General features: G+C 34.0%; 1 long non-coding RNA gene across 1 annotated transcript; it reads right to left on the bottom strand.

Annotated features, from left to right (window-relative positions):
• Positions 1 to 3,103: 3,103 nt before the first annotated feature.
• On the bottom strand, positions 3,104 to 10,703 carry LOC136067576 (uncharacterized). The gene is made up of 2 exons (XR_010629027.1): positions 8,048 to 10,703; positions 3,104 to 3,554 (listed from the first exon to the last, which is right to left on the bottom strand). It is a non-coding gene; the product is annotated as an uncharacterized LOC136067576 (long non-coding RNA).
• Between the last annotated feature and the right edge of the window lie 6,546 nt (positions 10,704 to 17,249).

Below are 17,249 nucleotides of genomic sequence, written 5' to 3' on the forward strand. Positions count from 1 at the left end.
ATCATCTACCCTTGAGACAAGTAATCTACTTAATGCTTAATCTCTTCTTTCTAGGGAGATGACATATTTGCATGATCTTCTCGTAAGAGATCCGTTATTTCCTATTGTAGTTTTCTGTTTGAATTTCGAATTGGAGTGTTGGTGTCTTCTTCTTCTTCTTCCCTATATATATATATATATATATATATTTTTTTTTTTTTTTTTTTTTGAGAAACAGGCCCACACCTATATAAGAATTTTATTAAGAAATATGGTAATCTGCAGATACAAAAGTAGCAACATCAGATGGGACATCTTCCATCCAAACTAGTAAAGGAAAAGAGAAACGAACTCTCTGGGCTAAGGCATGTGCCACGGCATTGCCTTGTCTTACAATATGAGAGAAAGAAAAATTCAAAAATGAATTAACAACAATCAAAGTATCTCTAATTAAATGGCCAAAAGATGAAAAGGACATATCTCCTCCATCAAGAGCCTTTATGTTGGTGTCTTTACTTGGCACTACGTCTTTTGAGGTTGTCTTTGTCCTTGATAGGTTAGGTGGATGACTTTGTGCTTCATTAATAAGTGTTCGGGGTGTTTGGTAGAGTAGTTTGAATAATGTTGTTTGTAATTTTTTAAAATACATGTGAGTAAAAGTGTGTGAAAATGTGTGTAATGTTATTTAAAATGTGAAAATGTGAGTTTGAAATTGATGACCATTAATGTTTTAAAGTTTAAAATGGAAAAAATTAAAATACATGACAGGTTGTGATAACAAGTTGTGGTGTGCCTTTGTATTAGAACCATTTTCTCTCTCTCTTATGTGTGTGTGTGTGTGTGTGTGTGTGTGTGTGTGTGTTTGTTTCTCTAAAAAAATAATAGGTAATTGTTCCACATTGCTTAAGAGAGTGTGTTATGTATAGTATAACTTGCCCCACCCTCTTTTAAAAGTTACCAAGGCTTTTGAGTGAAGTTATGAGTCTTTTTGTGAACTGGCTGTGAGTTTAAATGCCTTTTTTTTTTCCTTTTTTTTTTTTTTTTCTTTTTTCTTTCTCTTATTCTCTTATCATTTCTTCTCCTCCACGTTTTTATCTGTACTCCATTACTCTCTCCATAAACAACACCAGAATGTACATTAAATAGAGAGGTTTTTATAAATTAAATAGGAATAGCCATGAGCCCATGATGGCGATATGGTACTCAATGAGCATATAAATAATTATCCATCTGAAAAGTATAAAGCTATTCATCATTTTTTTTTTCTTCTTCTCTGGCTACTAGTTCATCAAAGGAATCCAATAAGAAAGAATTGAAACTTTGCACGTAAACGTGCTTAAAAAAAAAGAAAAGATTTGGCTCTAAACATGTTTGGAGAACTAGACTTCAACCACTAACAAAAAGATTACATGTGTTTCATTATGTGCAATGTACACAGGAGCGTAGCCAGGAATTTTTACATGGGGGGCCGATTTGAACTATGAAGGTTGAAATCGATGACGATGAGTATCATCGTTGTATGGATAGTCTATATTTTTAGGTTGATATGGACCTTCTTTGAGATAAGCTTGTCGGATTTTATCTTGTTTGTTGATAGAGAATTCACATATTTGTTTACATGATCCTGGATCACGATCTCTCTCTTCAGATTGAATTCTTGAATATTTAGAGAGGTCAGGGTGTTCATCAAGCATTGAAGTATCAACATTTGTTTCTACAGCCACAGATGTCCTATTTTCTGAATTGCTAACATCTTTTTTCTTAAAGAATGTATCAATTATTTTTCGTTTGCTCATAATTCTTTTAGCTTTAAGAATATGACTCAAAAATTAACCTGAAAAGAAGTTTAAAAAAATAAAATTTTAATTAGAAATTTTTACTTAGTTTTATGGATGTTGCTTATACTCAAGAAAAAATAAAATTTCCACTATAATTTAAACATACAACCCATTTTTAATACAACTTTAATTAATAATAACTCCTCAAATAGAAACAAAAATTAAACACACAAGTATTGGTACATAACATAAACCAAACAATTTAACAATACCCACAACCACATTCACAGTCATATGATATCTAACTAATCAAAAATAGGTAATAAATCAAAACAATTTTACCTTAGAAACTTTGTCTTCACAAATTACAAAGATGGGTTATTAGTGTGGCAATGCCTACTGCCTCTGCTTGACTGCCTCCAACTTTAGATCTTCCCTTCAAGACTCATCACAAACAATCTCTCCATGCCTTCAATCATGTATTTGTCTAAAAATTTATGAAAATATAAAGAGCATGTGAATATTTAAGTGTAGATAGTTGAGAAAATCAAAAAAAGACACTAAAAATATATGAATGTCTAATGCTTAAGAAATAGAAGAAAACTCACTAGTCACCAAGTAGTTATCAAGTTTCAAAACTAAAACTGATGAAGAAAGAAAAAATTGGTCAGGATTTTTTTTTTTTCGAAATGTGAGTACAAAGGACTGGAGTTTTTGGGGCTGGTAGGTAGGCAATGGTACCAGTGCAAATGAAAGTGTATCAAAGAAGACAAAACAAAAGAATAAAAAGTAAAGAAAGGGATTTCGTGGGTCAGTGGGTGGATTTTTTGAGATGAAGAGAAAGTGAAGTTTTGTTTTTAGTGTTTGGACTTAAGCGGGTCAGCTTGTTTTATTTGGAATACATAAGGTGAAAAGGCCTAAAACTAAAGTTGGGCTTGGGAGAATAATTGAGAATTGAGCATGGGAGGGCCGGCTGTCCAATATTGGAGGGGCATAGATCTTACATCCGAACTATCATAGAAGAGAATGGGAGAATCTTGATCCTTTCCCAATATATTCATATATACATACTATTCTTAAACCTTTTTAATTCTTAAGCCAAAAGACATTACAAGTTATTTTTTGTAATTAATAAATCTCCAAATACAAATTTTTGCACAATTTTTTTTCATAATGACTAATGTGGTATATAGTTATTACTTCATAATAATAAAAGAGTTTTTTTTTTTTTTTAATACCAACTAAAAACATTCATTAGCTAAAAGGAGCATTACAAGAGATGAGCCTTATATTGGGCTTGGGTCCATGTAGCAAAATTGACCTGGACAGTTAGCAGCTCTAGTAGCTAGATTAAGTTCATGAGATATAACAAGTCTAGGAACAAAAATGACATATATAAACAGTCTTTGCTACTGCAACTGGTATAGGTCTAATAGGAGAGCTTGATCCAGCCAAGAGGTTTTGCTGGTCTAGTTACAAATTTGCACTAGTTTCTTGCTGTTGCACAATACTAGGATTCTATAGAATCCTAAGTCTTTGGCTTTGAGAATTGATTCCACCAATGCTTCCTGAGTTGCCATGTAGATAGACTGCCTACCACTATTGGCTCCACCTTTGAAAAGAGTACTCCCATCTAATTTATTGGCTTCAAAAGCAAAACCATATTTCCCAGCCTTTCTATTTTTGTTTGCTGCCACCTTGATGAGAAGTTGCCAACTCTGATGGGGGATGCTTTTGGTTTGCTTTGGATTTGTGTTGATTTTCTGCATCTGGCTTTGATTGAAAGCTTCCTGATACCTACAAGTAAGAGATTAAGAAATGAGAATAACTTCAACAGGGTTAGGAATCTTTCCTTGATGCAGAATCATATTTCTATGGTTCCAAATTGACCAAAGGGTGGTGAAGAGAGCTTGTAAGTAATTTATTCTATTTTGCTCCAATGCGCTACTTGAGGTTATGCACTAACTTAGCCACTGTTCTGCGGAATTGAACTGTAGCTCATAAATTCTCAATCCCAAGATTGAGCCATGCCAAATAGCTCTTGCAAAGGGGCAGTTTAAGAAAAGATTTGTTGTTGTTTCTTCCTCTTCATCACACATCAAGCATCTATTAGCAATATGGATACCTCTTCTACTAGGTAGGTAAGCTATTATGCAGGAGCTTCCATATAAAGAGGAGTATTTTCAAGGGTAATTTAACTTTCCAAAAGAAACTCCAAATAGATGGGGCTATGCTAGACGTATTCTATGATATTGTACTTGAATGGCTCTGGTTTTGGTGGATTAAATTGTAGGCCTTGTAAACTTTGTATTCACTAGAAGTGGAGTGTTTCCAAATTAGCTTGTCATTATTGCCCTGAGTTTTATGTATTGGAATGTGCAGAATCTCCTTAGCAGTGCATGGATGGTAAAGCTTCCTAACCAAGTCACAATTCCATGATTTTGTTTAATTCTCAAAGAGATTAGCCATAGTGTCATTGGTGAGATTATGATCCCTAAGGGTTTGGTTTAGGCAGTGAAACCAATTAAGATGAGAGAGGGGGATTTGGTGACCATTTCCAATCAACCAACGACCTTGATGAAGGGGAGCAAATTGGGTTTTTGTGATGTTTCTCCAGATCCATGAATGGTGAGGTTTAGGTTTGTTATTCTCTTAAGGAAGATCTAGGGAAATATTTGGTTTTGAAAGTCTTGGCCATCAGAGAGTTAAGATTGTTCTGGATTCTCCAATATTGTTTTGACACATTGCTTGGTTGATAGAGCTAAATTTTTTGATCCTAAGGCCTCCCATTCTCTTAGGTTTACAGATTGTTTCCCAACTCACCAAGTGTAACTTCCTAGTTCCATGATCATGCCCTCACCAAAAGGCTCTTATTATGTCATCTAGCTTGTTGCACACAGATTCAGGAACTTTGAAGTAGGAAATGGTATACAAAGGCATAGATTGAAGAACATATGAGATTAAGGTTACTCTACTTGCTTGAGGAAAGAGTTTGGCTTTCCATCCTTTTAGTTTTTCTTGGACTCTATCTACTAGGTCCTGAAAGTCAATCACTCTCCTACCTCGAAGTTTGAAGTTAATGCCTAGGTACCTACTAGGATTCTTAATAAGGTTGACCTGTAAGGTGCTTGCTATGTTTTCTTGGTCATTTTGGGGAATGCTAGGAGAGCAGAACATGTCTGATTTAGTGAAGTTTATGCATTGACCAGAAATAGAGCAATACTACAAAATTATCTTCCTTATGTTGGCAAGGGAAGTCTTGTCATTTGGGAAGAAGAAAAAGGAGTCATCTGCAAAAAAGAGGTTAGTGAAGGAGACACCTTGTCTTCCAATTGTAATACCCTTGATTTGTCTTCCGTTTTCAGCTTGAATGAATGCTATTGAGAGAATGTTGGCACAAAGAAGAAAAAGGTAAGGGGATATGGGATCACCTTGTCTAATACCCCTAGTTGGATGGATCATTTGTATAGGGTTGCCATTAATAATCTAGGTATACTGGACAGTAGTGACACATATCATGATCCAATTCACCCATGTGTAACTGAAATTCATGGATAGCATGACAGCTACGTCATATGCTTTGCACATATCAATCTTCAAGGCCCCAAACCCTTTTTTCCTTCCTTTTTTCCTTTTTAGGGTATCAAAGATTTCATGAGCAAGAAGAATATTGTTAGTGATACTCCTACCTTGGATAAAAGCATTTTGAAATGGTGAGATTAGTTTATCCATAAGTGGTTTTAACCTACTCACCAGAATTTTGGAGATGATTTTGTATGTGACATTGCAGAGACTAATTGGTCTAAAGTGGGTTACCTCCTCAAGGCAACTAACCTTAGGTATAAGAGTAAGGAAAGTTTGGTTTAAGGATTTGAGAAGGGAACCATAATGAAAGAAAGCCTGGACTGAATTGAGGATGTCCTGCTTCACAATGTCCTAGTATTCATGGTAGAAGAAAGCAAGTATCCCATCTGGTCCAGGAGCTTTATGAGGATTGATAACGCCTTAAAATGTATACTTGTTATATATTTATAGGGTGTTATCTCCTTATTACTATACTTAATTTATATAATTAAGCCATGATTTGCATTAGTCCCTATTATTTATCTTTACATAATTTCTTGAATAAGATGCTATTCATTGTGTATAATTTTCTACTTTCAAGAAATCATGTGAGAAAGATGAGTTTACAAGAATTTGTGAGAGAATGGAGGCCAAACTAGAATTAAAGTGGAGCTAAAGGACCATGCTTAAATGTCTAAGGAGGTACAGCTGGAGTGCTTGGATCGTCTACCATGATTGGAAGCTTCAAATAAGGAAAGAAATCAAAGAGGCAGAATTTGAAAAGGAAAAATCTAATTTGAGCACTAATCAGTATTTTGGGCGTATCTCTCTCATCAAAAATCCAATTGACACAAAGCTAGATGGATTGGAACCGTGATTTAAATATCTACAACTTTCCAGTTTTGAGTTTTTTGAAATTCTCAATTTTTTGACGGCTGAAATTAACTCACAAGTTACTGCTGTAAACCTGAACGGAAATTAAAATAGTAAATGTTTTATTTTCTTTGGACACTTAGACATTAGGGTTTTGAAGGGAGGCTATGAGAACGAATTTTAGGCAGAGAAAAACTTGTATTTTCCTTTCTCTAATGGCAGCCTAAACTCTTTGCTAGGGCTAGGGGTTATGTTTCTTCTATACGGTATGAATATTCAATGTGATTCTTTCTAGGATTTTATCAACAACATATTTGATTGTTCAATTAGATTTCTTTTCATGTATTAGTTCTTCCATGATTTCAATAAGTTCAATCATGTTTTTCTTATTGTTTAGATGAATTTCTAATAGTTTCAAATAGAAATCAGGTTTTAAAGTGAATTGGTTTTTCTGAAAACTTTTCTAACCGCATTATTAATCTAGATTATCATGCGTTCTTGAATTATCTCAATTCAACCGAATCATAAGTTTTTAATTGTATAAGAACAATCAATTGTGAAATATATAATTTCTTAGATCACAAAGAATTTTATATCGATATAGGGAAACACCCCGATGCCCTAATATTTACATTATTGATTTAAATCGGTTTTTATTATTATTCCTATTAACAATCACCAAGCAAAAGTATTTTTCTTCTTAACCCAAATTTTTATTTAATTATATTGTCTTTGAATTTACCCTGCTCCTTGTGGTTCGACCTTGGTACTCCGATAATTATATTGTTACGATCTCCTGCACTTGGAAGTGAGCAAGCAAGGACCCAATTGGAAGACTGCCCTTTCAATTTCATCATCTGTTATAGGCACGTCAAGGGTAGCTTGCTGATGTTGGTCAATTTTAGGGATAGGAAGTGTTTCTAGTTCCTTTATCAAAGTGTGAAAGGAAATTGTTCCTGTTTCAGTAAACTAGTTCTTGAAGTGATTGAATAAGGTGCTTTCAATAACCTCATAGTCCTCAGTGATAATTCCTTCATCTGTTTTGAGGTGTAAGATTTTGCTTCTATCTCTTCTTGGCTTCACTAGTGTTTGAAAATATTTAGTGTTTCTATCACCTTGAATAAACCATTCACTTCTAGCTTTTTGAGCCCACATGATTTCTTCCCTAATCATCAAACTCTCAATCTCTTCTCTAAGGTCTCTTTCTTTTCTTACATCAGCTAAGGTTTGGATGGTGTTTTGAACTTCTTGAAGTCTTTGTTGTTTTTCCTTGATGTCTTTCTCTACCTTCCCAAAAACTGTTTTATGCCATTCAATGGCTTGCTTTCTAACATTGCCTAACTTATGTTGAAGTTTGAAAGCTCTAGACCCTTGTGTATGCACTTTCTAAGCACTTTGAATCATTGCCTTACATTCAATATGTGTCATCCACATCCTCTCAATTCTAAAGGGCCTTCTTCTAAAGGGTTGCTGCATTTCAAAATCCAACAAAATAGACCCATGATCTGATCTTAAGATATGGTGATTATAAAGTGCATAATGTGGATATGTATTTATCCACTCCATAGAAGCAAAGGCTCTATCTAGTCTCTCCATAACAAAAGCTTCATCCTCCCTTCTATTCATCCAGGTAAACCTTTGACCTTTAGCCTCAAGTTCACACAATTCAAGCTCATTAAGGGTATTTAGGAATAAATCAGCTCCTACTATGTTCCTATTGTTAAAAGAAAATTTGTCCTCATGTGACAAAACCTAATTAAAATCCCCAATGCTTAACCAGATTGGTTTAGCTATATGCTTCAATTATTTCAGTTCCAACCAAAATTAAATAAAAGTTATGGAAAGAGGGGTACCTTTGTGGTCAAAAAGATTAGCATGAATTAAGTGCTTTAAGCCATACTGAATGCTGAGATTTTGATTTGGTTGCCAACTAAGGAGTAGTCCACCACTGAGTCCCTCTCTTGGATATTCACATCCCTTGCAAAATCCACATTTCTCCAAAACCTCTCTGCCCTTATTCTATACTAGCTTTGTCTCCATTAGAAACAAGATGTCTAGTTTATGCACCTGGGCCTTTTTTTGGCATTATAGAACTGCAAAGGGGGTGCCCAGCCCTCTCAAGATCCACATGGCTGATTGGGAAGCTATTGAAGGCCAGCTTCCCAAAGCCCTGAGTCAGATTCAACATGGAAGAAAGGGGTGCAAGTATCTATTGATATTTCTGGAGCGATCAAATTTCTCACCTGAAGAACTTCTTCATCAAAAAGAGCAGAGCATAACCTTTGTTTAATGTTTCTACCAAACCTCCAAATTTCCTTTCTAATTCATTTCCTGAAGCTCACTATGATGGTTTCAATTTCTATTGTTGAGTCCCAGGCTTCATTGCAGCTGAGGTATGTGTTTTATAGAGATGAGGGTATAAAGCTTATAGGTGATGGGGGTCCTAGTCCTAGGTTGAGTGGCTTAAATAGGCTTAAATCCTCTACTGTAGGCTTAAAATTTATGGGCTGCCCCTCAAGAGTTGTGATTGCATGTTGGTTCTGCTGATGGGTTTCAATGACAAGGGACGGGTCATTGTTGTTGTTGCTGGTTCCTGAATTAGCTCTATTATGGCCCTCATTGGTTTGTGGAGCAATTAAACTTAGCCCATGACTTGAACCCCCTAGTTCAAATATGAATCTCCCGCAATTGACCCTTTGAACTAAAGACTCAATGAAAGAATCAGGGGATTCCAAAATGCATCATTTTGCCCAACCTTGTTCCTGCATGGCTTCTAGTCTCTCTTCATTCAGCTTATCCAAGTTAAACATAACTGCAATGGTACCACTTTCAGTGTCAGAGTCCTCAAATTAGGGATGATGGTTTAATCCATTTGTTATATATGGACCAGTTCCTTTTATCCAAGTCCACTTAAGGTTTGATTCACCAGGTGGTAACCAAGGAGGTCTCATAGAAAACTTGCATTGTTTGAGCTAAAATTGGGATGATTCAGTAGGGGGTTGTGATTGTGCACAGCAATGCTAACTCCAAGCCATGCATTGGAGAAAACCTCTGGTTCTCCTTCTTCAATATTAGGAATGAATGAGTTGAGAGAGTTTGCTAGGGTGGGTGGGACTGTCAAAGCTCTGGTCAAGCTATTTATGTTTGCAGTTCCATGTTGATTATAGGAAGGTTCTTGGCTTATAGGTTGGGTTTTTGTGGTGGGGTTGTTCAGATTGAGGAGATTAATTTCTGAGTGAAGTGTGGAGCCATTAGTATGTGGTTGCTGGTTAACAACTGATGGGTGAGTGGGTGTGGGGTAAGCAACATTGTTGTGGGGCTAAAGATTGAAGGTTAGGGTTTCTGCATATGGGGAATGTGGTGTGCTTGGGGTACTGGGATCAAGGTAAGCAGTATTAGGATGGGTTGGAGCTGCATGATTTGTTGGGTGGTTGAAGAGTCCATATCGTATCTGAGTAGTCCATCTTCTTCTACGGTTATGGAAAGCGCGAAGGTCATTGGTGAATTGAGGTTGCAAGGCATCAAATCTGTATTGTACTTGGTGGAGGTCTTGAATTCTAAGTCTCTGGCTATATAGCATGATCTCAATGTCCTCCATGCAGTGAGTGCATTGTCCGTCCATGGGTGTGACCAATAAGACCACATTTGGTACACAACTTATGAACCCTTTCATATCTACACCTAATCCAGGCTCTTGATCCATCATCTAACCTCAACATGAACCCTACAATTACAGGAAGCCACGAATCTATTCTGACCTTCACACGCATGAATCTCCCTGGTATTTTATCCTCCCAATCAACCCTTTCCAATAATCCCATCATGTGACCTATTTTTTCAGCTAACTCAAGGTATTGGTATTCCAAGGGTAATCCATGCGACTGAACCCAAACGGATATGTAATTCAACTAAAGATGACACAATATCAAGTTCGGCCTCCACCTTTCTAAAACTAACAAAGCACCATCAATAGCCCAAGGGCCTTCATTGCATATATGTAGGAGGTCCTCCTCAAACTCGAAATGAAAGACATAGAAGTAAGATTCTCTACCTACTATTGAAACTGTCCCTCTCATTTTCCATGCGTTATCAATGATGTGTTGTAAGTGACTTACCGAGAATTTTCTATAGTCCAAGATAAAACCTATTGCATAGAGATTCCAGAAGTTGCGTTGGATTGCAATTTCCTCAAGATTAGGGTCAACTGTGGGACCATGTCTTGCAAAGGGTGTTTCACTGTCTTCACTGGAGAGCAAATCTAACTCATGTTCTTCAGGAAACAGGTCAACACTGAAGTCTGAGTCACCGCTATCCGTCCAGCCATATTCTTTGGCTTCAATGTGATTCTCCATGGTTAAGGAGGCAAAAGGAGTTGCATGCACCAGTAGGAGTGCAGTGCTACTCTTAAACAGAAAATTTTGTGGACCACAAGAGTCACGAGTAGAAAAACAAGCAGTGTTTGGAGGAAGATGACAAGAAAATGTTAAGAAAGGATGAGAAAGAGAAAGGGACAATAGGAAAGGGAAGGGGAAAGGGCATATTTGTTTTTAGTTTGGTTAAACAAGGAGGAAAATTTCTGATTGTGGTTCACTAGGCATACAAAAGGACACGCCTCAAGCATGTATAACCTTGGGATGGTAGGATGCAATGACGAAAAAAGTAGAAATAAATAGGTGGGAATTGAATGGAAAAGACGGCTAACCAACTAGGTATGTCAATAGTAGATCCATGTGCAAAGAATGAAACTCTAATTACAGCTACTTTTTTTTTTTTTTAATTCGGTAGTTACAACACAAAAGAGAAGGAATTTAAAACTTTGATGCAATGGATATACTAGCAGGGGCTAATTGCTAACTAGTTGAACTACAATCCTAAAAGGCTACGAGACTCTTGGCACTCTAATCACAACTTTCCTCCTTGGCAAGTTGTTAAAAATAATAATAATTATCTAATAATACTATCCTTTTTACTATAAATCAAAATACATTATCTAAAAGTTTAAATACCTTAAATAAATTTGGGTAAATTTCATTCACATCCCTTTTGAGGTTTGAGATAATGCCAATCAGGTCCAAGACTTTTCAAAGCTAACCAATTTAGTTCCTAAAACAGTTGAGAAAAAATAAGTAACTGTTTAGAAACTAAGTTGGCTTTAGAGATCAAATTAACTAGTTTTGAAAAGTTTTAAACCTGGTAAATATTAGGCTATTAGCCCAAACTTCAGGATATATTAGCAAAATTTATCCAATAAATTTTAATTAAAAGAGTAGACCCATTGAAACAAGGAAGTGTAGACGTAAGAAGAGTGTGTGCAGAATTGTGGGCCCTCCGTGATGACCTTTCACTTTGTATTGATAGGAATTTCAATTGTTTAGAAGCTGAGCTAGATGCCAAGTCTATTATAGATATCTTAAACTCACCAAGAGGAACTAACACTCCCATTTCTTCTTTGGTGGATGAGTGCAGGCTTCTGACTACCCCGATTCCCCAGGTTCGGTTTAAACATTTAGGGAGACCAATAGAAGTGCAGATAAGCTTGCCAAGCAAAGAGCTGTTCAAGAGGAGCAATTTATTTTGTTTAATAGTCCACCTGTGGACGTTACTGATGGGTTAGGCTCTGAATTAGCAGGCATGTACTTAAGCAGGACTTGTCCTGAACCAGTTTTTGTTCCTTTAGTCTTTAATGCATTTTCCTTTTGACCAAAAAAAGAAGAAGAGTGTGCACATGCATAAAAACAAAAGAAAAAGTTGGCAGGTGCACATCTCAAACCACACCCCACCCCCCCCCACCCAAAAAAATTAATAATGTTTCCTTAATTTAGAATATATATATATATATATATGGATAGATAGAATATTATTTTCGTGTGTGTTCTAATAAGTATTACTGTTTACTTAAAAAAAAAAAAAAAGATACTTGAAGAGATTTGGATACCCTTGTTTGTCAAAAAAAAAAAAAAAAATCAAGAAAAAAAAAACTATGCAGAAGGATGTGATTATTACCAATTATCTTTCTTACCCATACGAGTATATGACCCATATCCATTAATTGTCAATTGTCTTGATGTTCTAATAGGTTAGTCATGTATGTCAAAGATTGGCATCTTTTCAGTTTTAAGTAGAGTTTAGAGTTTATGGCGTGCCTTTATATTAAAACCTTATTTCCTTTCATAAAAAAAAAAATAAAAAAAAAATCCCTTTCCCTTGTGTGTGTTAGGAGTCAAATAATAACAGTTACAATCCTTTTAATTCAAATTTGTCTTCATTATCCTATGTTTCACTATATTATCATTTGTTATCTACGTTATAGTTCACGTAGTATTATGATTAGAGTGGAAATGGGACAGAAGATTTGGATTCCTTTAGTTAGTTAGTTAGTTAAGATAGGGTCACATATAACACAGTAAACACATTTAAACTAATCTCTTATAAATACATGATTATAATTCAATATTAGATATAAAAATAATAAATCAATTCGTTACTTAGTGCTCTCTCTTAAGAAATGCACTAAGTAACAAATTGATTTATTTAAATATTGAACCTGATAATCTTGTGGCTCTTTGGAGGAAGTGACCACGAAAGTTACACAAAAAGGCAAATACATGCCCCATGCTACTCTGAATACCCTTTCTCCTTTCTCAAAGCCAAAGGTGTATCTTTTTTTTTTTTGTTGCTAAATAAGCCAAAGGTGTATCTTTTACAGCCAATATATATCAATTTAATGCAGACTAAATTCTGGAGTCACATAATATACCTCATCTACCCCATTCTCCTTTTGCAAAAAACGTGAAGGTGATCACTGATCAGAAAAAAGTGAGGTTGATGACTTAGGTGTAATGTAAGCCATATAAAATGGTCACGGCCAATTTTGATGCAAGTCGGCCACATTTTCTGGGTCCCAAAGTTACTAACATGTCCTCGCAAAAAAAAAAAAAAAAAAAAAAGTTAATGACATGTTAGCCATTTTGTCGATTAAAAGGGTGAATATGGACAATGAAAGCTTGATATTTGAGATAAATCCCAAATGCAGTCTTTTTTTTTTTTTTTTTTTTTTGAAGCCCCAATGCAAAATTATTAATTTTTTTTGTGAGTGAACAAATGCAAAATTATTGTTATTATTAATTTTTTTTTTTGACATACAAGGTTGTTTAGAGTTTAGATTTTTTGAGTATCTGACATTAGATTTTTATAGGAAAAAATGTTATGAGGTGGCCTTAAGATGCTGACCTTAAGAATCACTAAATTAACTCTTTGATGCTAATAAATACAAAATTATTAATAAGCAAAGAAGTGGAAGAGAAAAAGGTAGAAAAAAAGAAAATTTTTTTTTTATTTATTTGAGAAGCAAAGAAAAAAATCTTTTTGATACGTTGCCTTAGCCGGAAAGCGAGAATTTTGTTGGGCCCACAGGTTCCCAATGCCACAAAATCTTATTGCCAATGGAAGCTTGCCACGTGCATGCCCATGCACCTTCTGAATCGAACCCAACTGCAACATTCTCGTGTCATTTTTTTTTTTTTTTTGGGTGGGGGGGGGTGGGGTGGNACTCATGAGTTTCCTTAGAGCAAAAAACTCCCCCACAGAAATATTTTGAAAGTTTAAACAGTAATTTACCCTTAAAATTATTTATACCTTTTCCATTAATTTTAAAAAAGAAACATATAGATACTCAAGATATAAAAGAAACACATGAGATATAAGGTAAAACATTTATAGGCAAAAACATGTTAGTAAAGAATTTGTTTTTACTTTGAAAGTGTGACATCAATAATTAATAATAATAATATTTCTTTTAATTTTCTGTGGGAATCCAATAAATTGTTCCTTAATTTAGAAATATATATATATATATATATTGGATAGATAGAATATTATTTTCGTGTGTGTTCTAATAAGTATTACTGTTTACTTAAAAAAAAAAAAAAAGATACTTGAAGAGATTTGGATACCCTTGTTTGTCAAAAAAAAAAAAAAAAAATCAAGAAAAAAAAAACTATGCAGAAGGATGTGATTATTACCAATTATCTTTCTTACCCATACGAGTATATGACCCATATCCATTAATTGTCAATTGTCTTGATGTTCTAATAGGTTAGTCATGTATGTCAAAGATGGCATCTTTTCAATTTTAAGTAGAGTTTAGAGTTTATGGCGTGCCTTTATATTAAAACTTATTTCCTTTCATAAAAAAAAAATAAAAAAAATCCCTTCCCTGTGTGTGTTAGGAGTCAAATAATAACAGTTACAATCCTTTTAATGAGTCCAAATCTTCTGTCCACTTTCTTGCTCCACTCTATACTCCACCAATAATACTTACTACGTGTTCACCTAATTAATTAAATATTATCATTATTGACTTATTAATCCTACAGTTATTTAATAGTATCACGTGGCAAGTATTTATTGTGGAGTATAGAGTGGACAGAAAGTGGGACAGAAGATTTGGATTCTTTTAATTAGTTAGTTAGTTAGTTAAGATTAGATGGGTTAGTTAGGATTTAAGCACATATAACACAGTAAACACATTTAGAACTAATCTCTTATAAATACATGATTATAATTCAATATTAGATATAAAAATAATAAATCAATTCGTTACTTAGTGCTCTCTCTTAAGAAATGCACTAAGTAACAAATTGATTTATTTAAATATTGAACCTGATAATCTTGTGGCTCTTTGGAGGAAGTGACCACGAAAGTTACACAAAAAGGCAAATACATGCCCCATGCTACTCTGAATACCCTTTCTCCTTTCTCAAAGCCAAAGGTGTATCTTTTTTTTTTTTGGTTGCTAAATAAGCCAAAGGTGTATCTTTTACAGCCAATATATATCAATTTAATGCAAACTAAATTCTGGAGTCACATAATATACCTCATCTACCCCATTCTCCTTTTGCAAAAAACGTGAAGGTGATCACTGATCAGAAAAAAGTGAGGTTGATGACTTAGGTGTAATGTAAGCCATATAAAATGGTCACGGCCAATTTTGATGCAAGTCGGCCACATTTTCTGGGTCCCAAAGTTACTAACATGTCCTCGCAAAAAAAAAAAAAAAAAAAAAAGTTAATGACATGTTAGCCATTTTGTCGATTAAAAGGGTGAATATGGACAATGAAAGCTTGATATTTGAGATAAATCCCAAATGCCTCAACTCTTTAGGCAATTTTTGCTCTTTGTCCCACATTGGAAGGGTTTCCCCTTCCAATGTGGGACAAAGAGCAAAAATTGCCTAGGAGTACACATGAGTTTCCTTGAAGCAAAAAATGCCCCCACAATTTCTTTTCAAAAAAAAAAAAAAAACTTTCAAAATGTTTTATTTAAACCTCAGCATTTTAAAAAACTTTTCATTTTAACCTTTTATCACCTTTTTTCTCAATGTTTACCCCCCTCAAACTGTCAAACATCACATGATTAGTTGGTTTAAATGAAATTTATTTCAAAATTTGAAGTTTGAATAAACTTACCAAAAAGTCCAAGGTTTAAGTGAAATTATTTGAAACTATAAGGTCTAAATGAAATGTTTTTAGAAGTTTTGAGATTTAAAAGATATATTTTAAAAGTTTAAGGTTTAAATAAAACATACCCAACTTTTCTCAACAAAAAATAATAATAATAATAATAAAACATACCCAAAATTCTAAGGTTTCAAAAGTAATTTACCCTAATTTTAAATTGTGATAATAGATATGTGAATATTAAAATTTTATCAAAACAATGTTTCTATACAAACAAAAAATTTATTTCCATAAAAAAAATTTATATCAAGATTACTTGTAGAATGATGTGGGAGTATTGGGTGGGGTAGTCATTTTTGCAACTGCCCCAAACCTCATGCCTTATTTTTATTATTATTGACATAGAAAAATGATTTAACAACTTAAAATTTCAATTAACTCAATCTGTAAAGTTTTTTGAATAAGAGTCTTGAATTCAAATTTTACCTACCATTTGATGTTTTTGACTTGATGATAAATAGCTTATAAGTCCTACATTCAAATCTTATGGTTTCTTCTTCTTCTTCTTCTTCTTCTTTTACAAAATATAATTTCTACTCTAGCCTAATCTAAGTGTATCTAGGGGTGGCAATTCATGTTCACGTGTCGTATCAACTCATGAGTATCGGATTATATAGGTCAACACTAACCCGACATGTTTATTAAACAGGTCAAGATTCCTCAACCCTAATACGACATATTTATTAAACGGGTCAGTCATGTCGACCTGCTTATTAGATATTATCAAAATAAAAAGAAAAAAAATTATGAAAAAACAAACAAAAAAATATTTTTAATATAAAATTCAGAACTAACAAGTAATTTCATCACAAATAGTCATTCAAAACTAAAGCATATCTCAATAGGACAAAGTTTAGCTACAAAATTGATTGTAACCTTAGGCTACAAACTCACTCAATATCTTTTTATTAGAGGTGAATTTTGACAAATCTACCATTGGATTGCATCTTCTTATTATATCCTCCATGTTTGCAAAATTTCAAGAAAATTAAAGATCAATAGCTATGTCATCAATAAATTTTTAAATTACAAGTTCTTGTAATTTAAAATTATGCATAAAATATAAGATTATAGATTATACAGTAAATGATATCTGATTGACACAAAAATTGACATGTGTATTAAGAGCGTAAAGAGCATGTAATTCAACGGTTAGATTTTCAAAATATGCAGTAATATTTATTTTATTTAATGAGTTTGTAGCCTAAGGCTACAACCAATTTTGTAGCTAAATTTTGTCCATCTCAATATCACAAATAATCAATCACAATATGTCAAAGAAAATAAATTACAACAATTAATAAGTTTATATATCTAGGGTTTGAAGGGTATATTGGTAAAATGTTAATTAATTAAACGGGTCAAACAGGTCAAATGAGTTTCATATGTTGAATACTAACCCAACTCATTTATTAAACGAATCAGTCGTGTCAACTTGAATATGACACAAACTCAATAAGACTCAACCCATAACCTGCTAATTTCATGTCATGTTGTGTCGTATCGTGTCGGGTTCGCGAGTCGTGTCCAATTTTGC

This window comes from Quercus suber, unplaced genomic scaffold (genome assembly GCF_002906115.3).
Source record: "Quercus suber isolate HL8 unplaced genomic scaffold, Cork oak 2.0 scaffold_78, whole genome shotgun sequence".
Taxonomy (NCBI): domain Eukaryota; kingdom Viridiplantae; phylum Streptophyta; class Magnoliopsida; order Fagales; family Fagaceae; genus Quercus; species Quercus suber.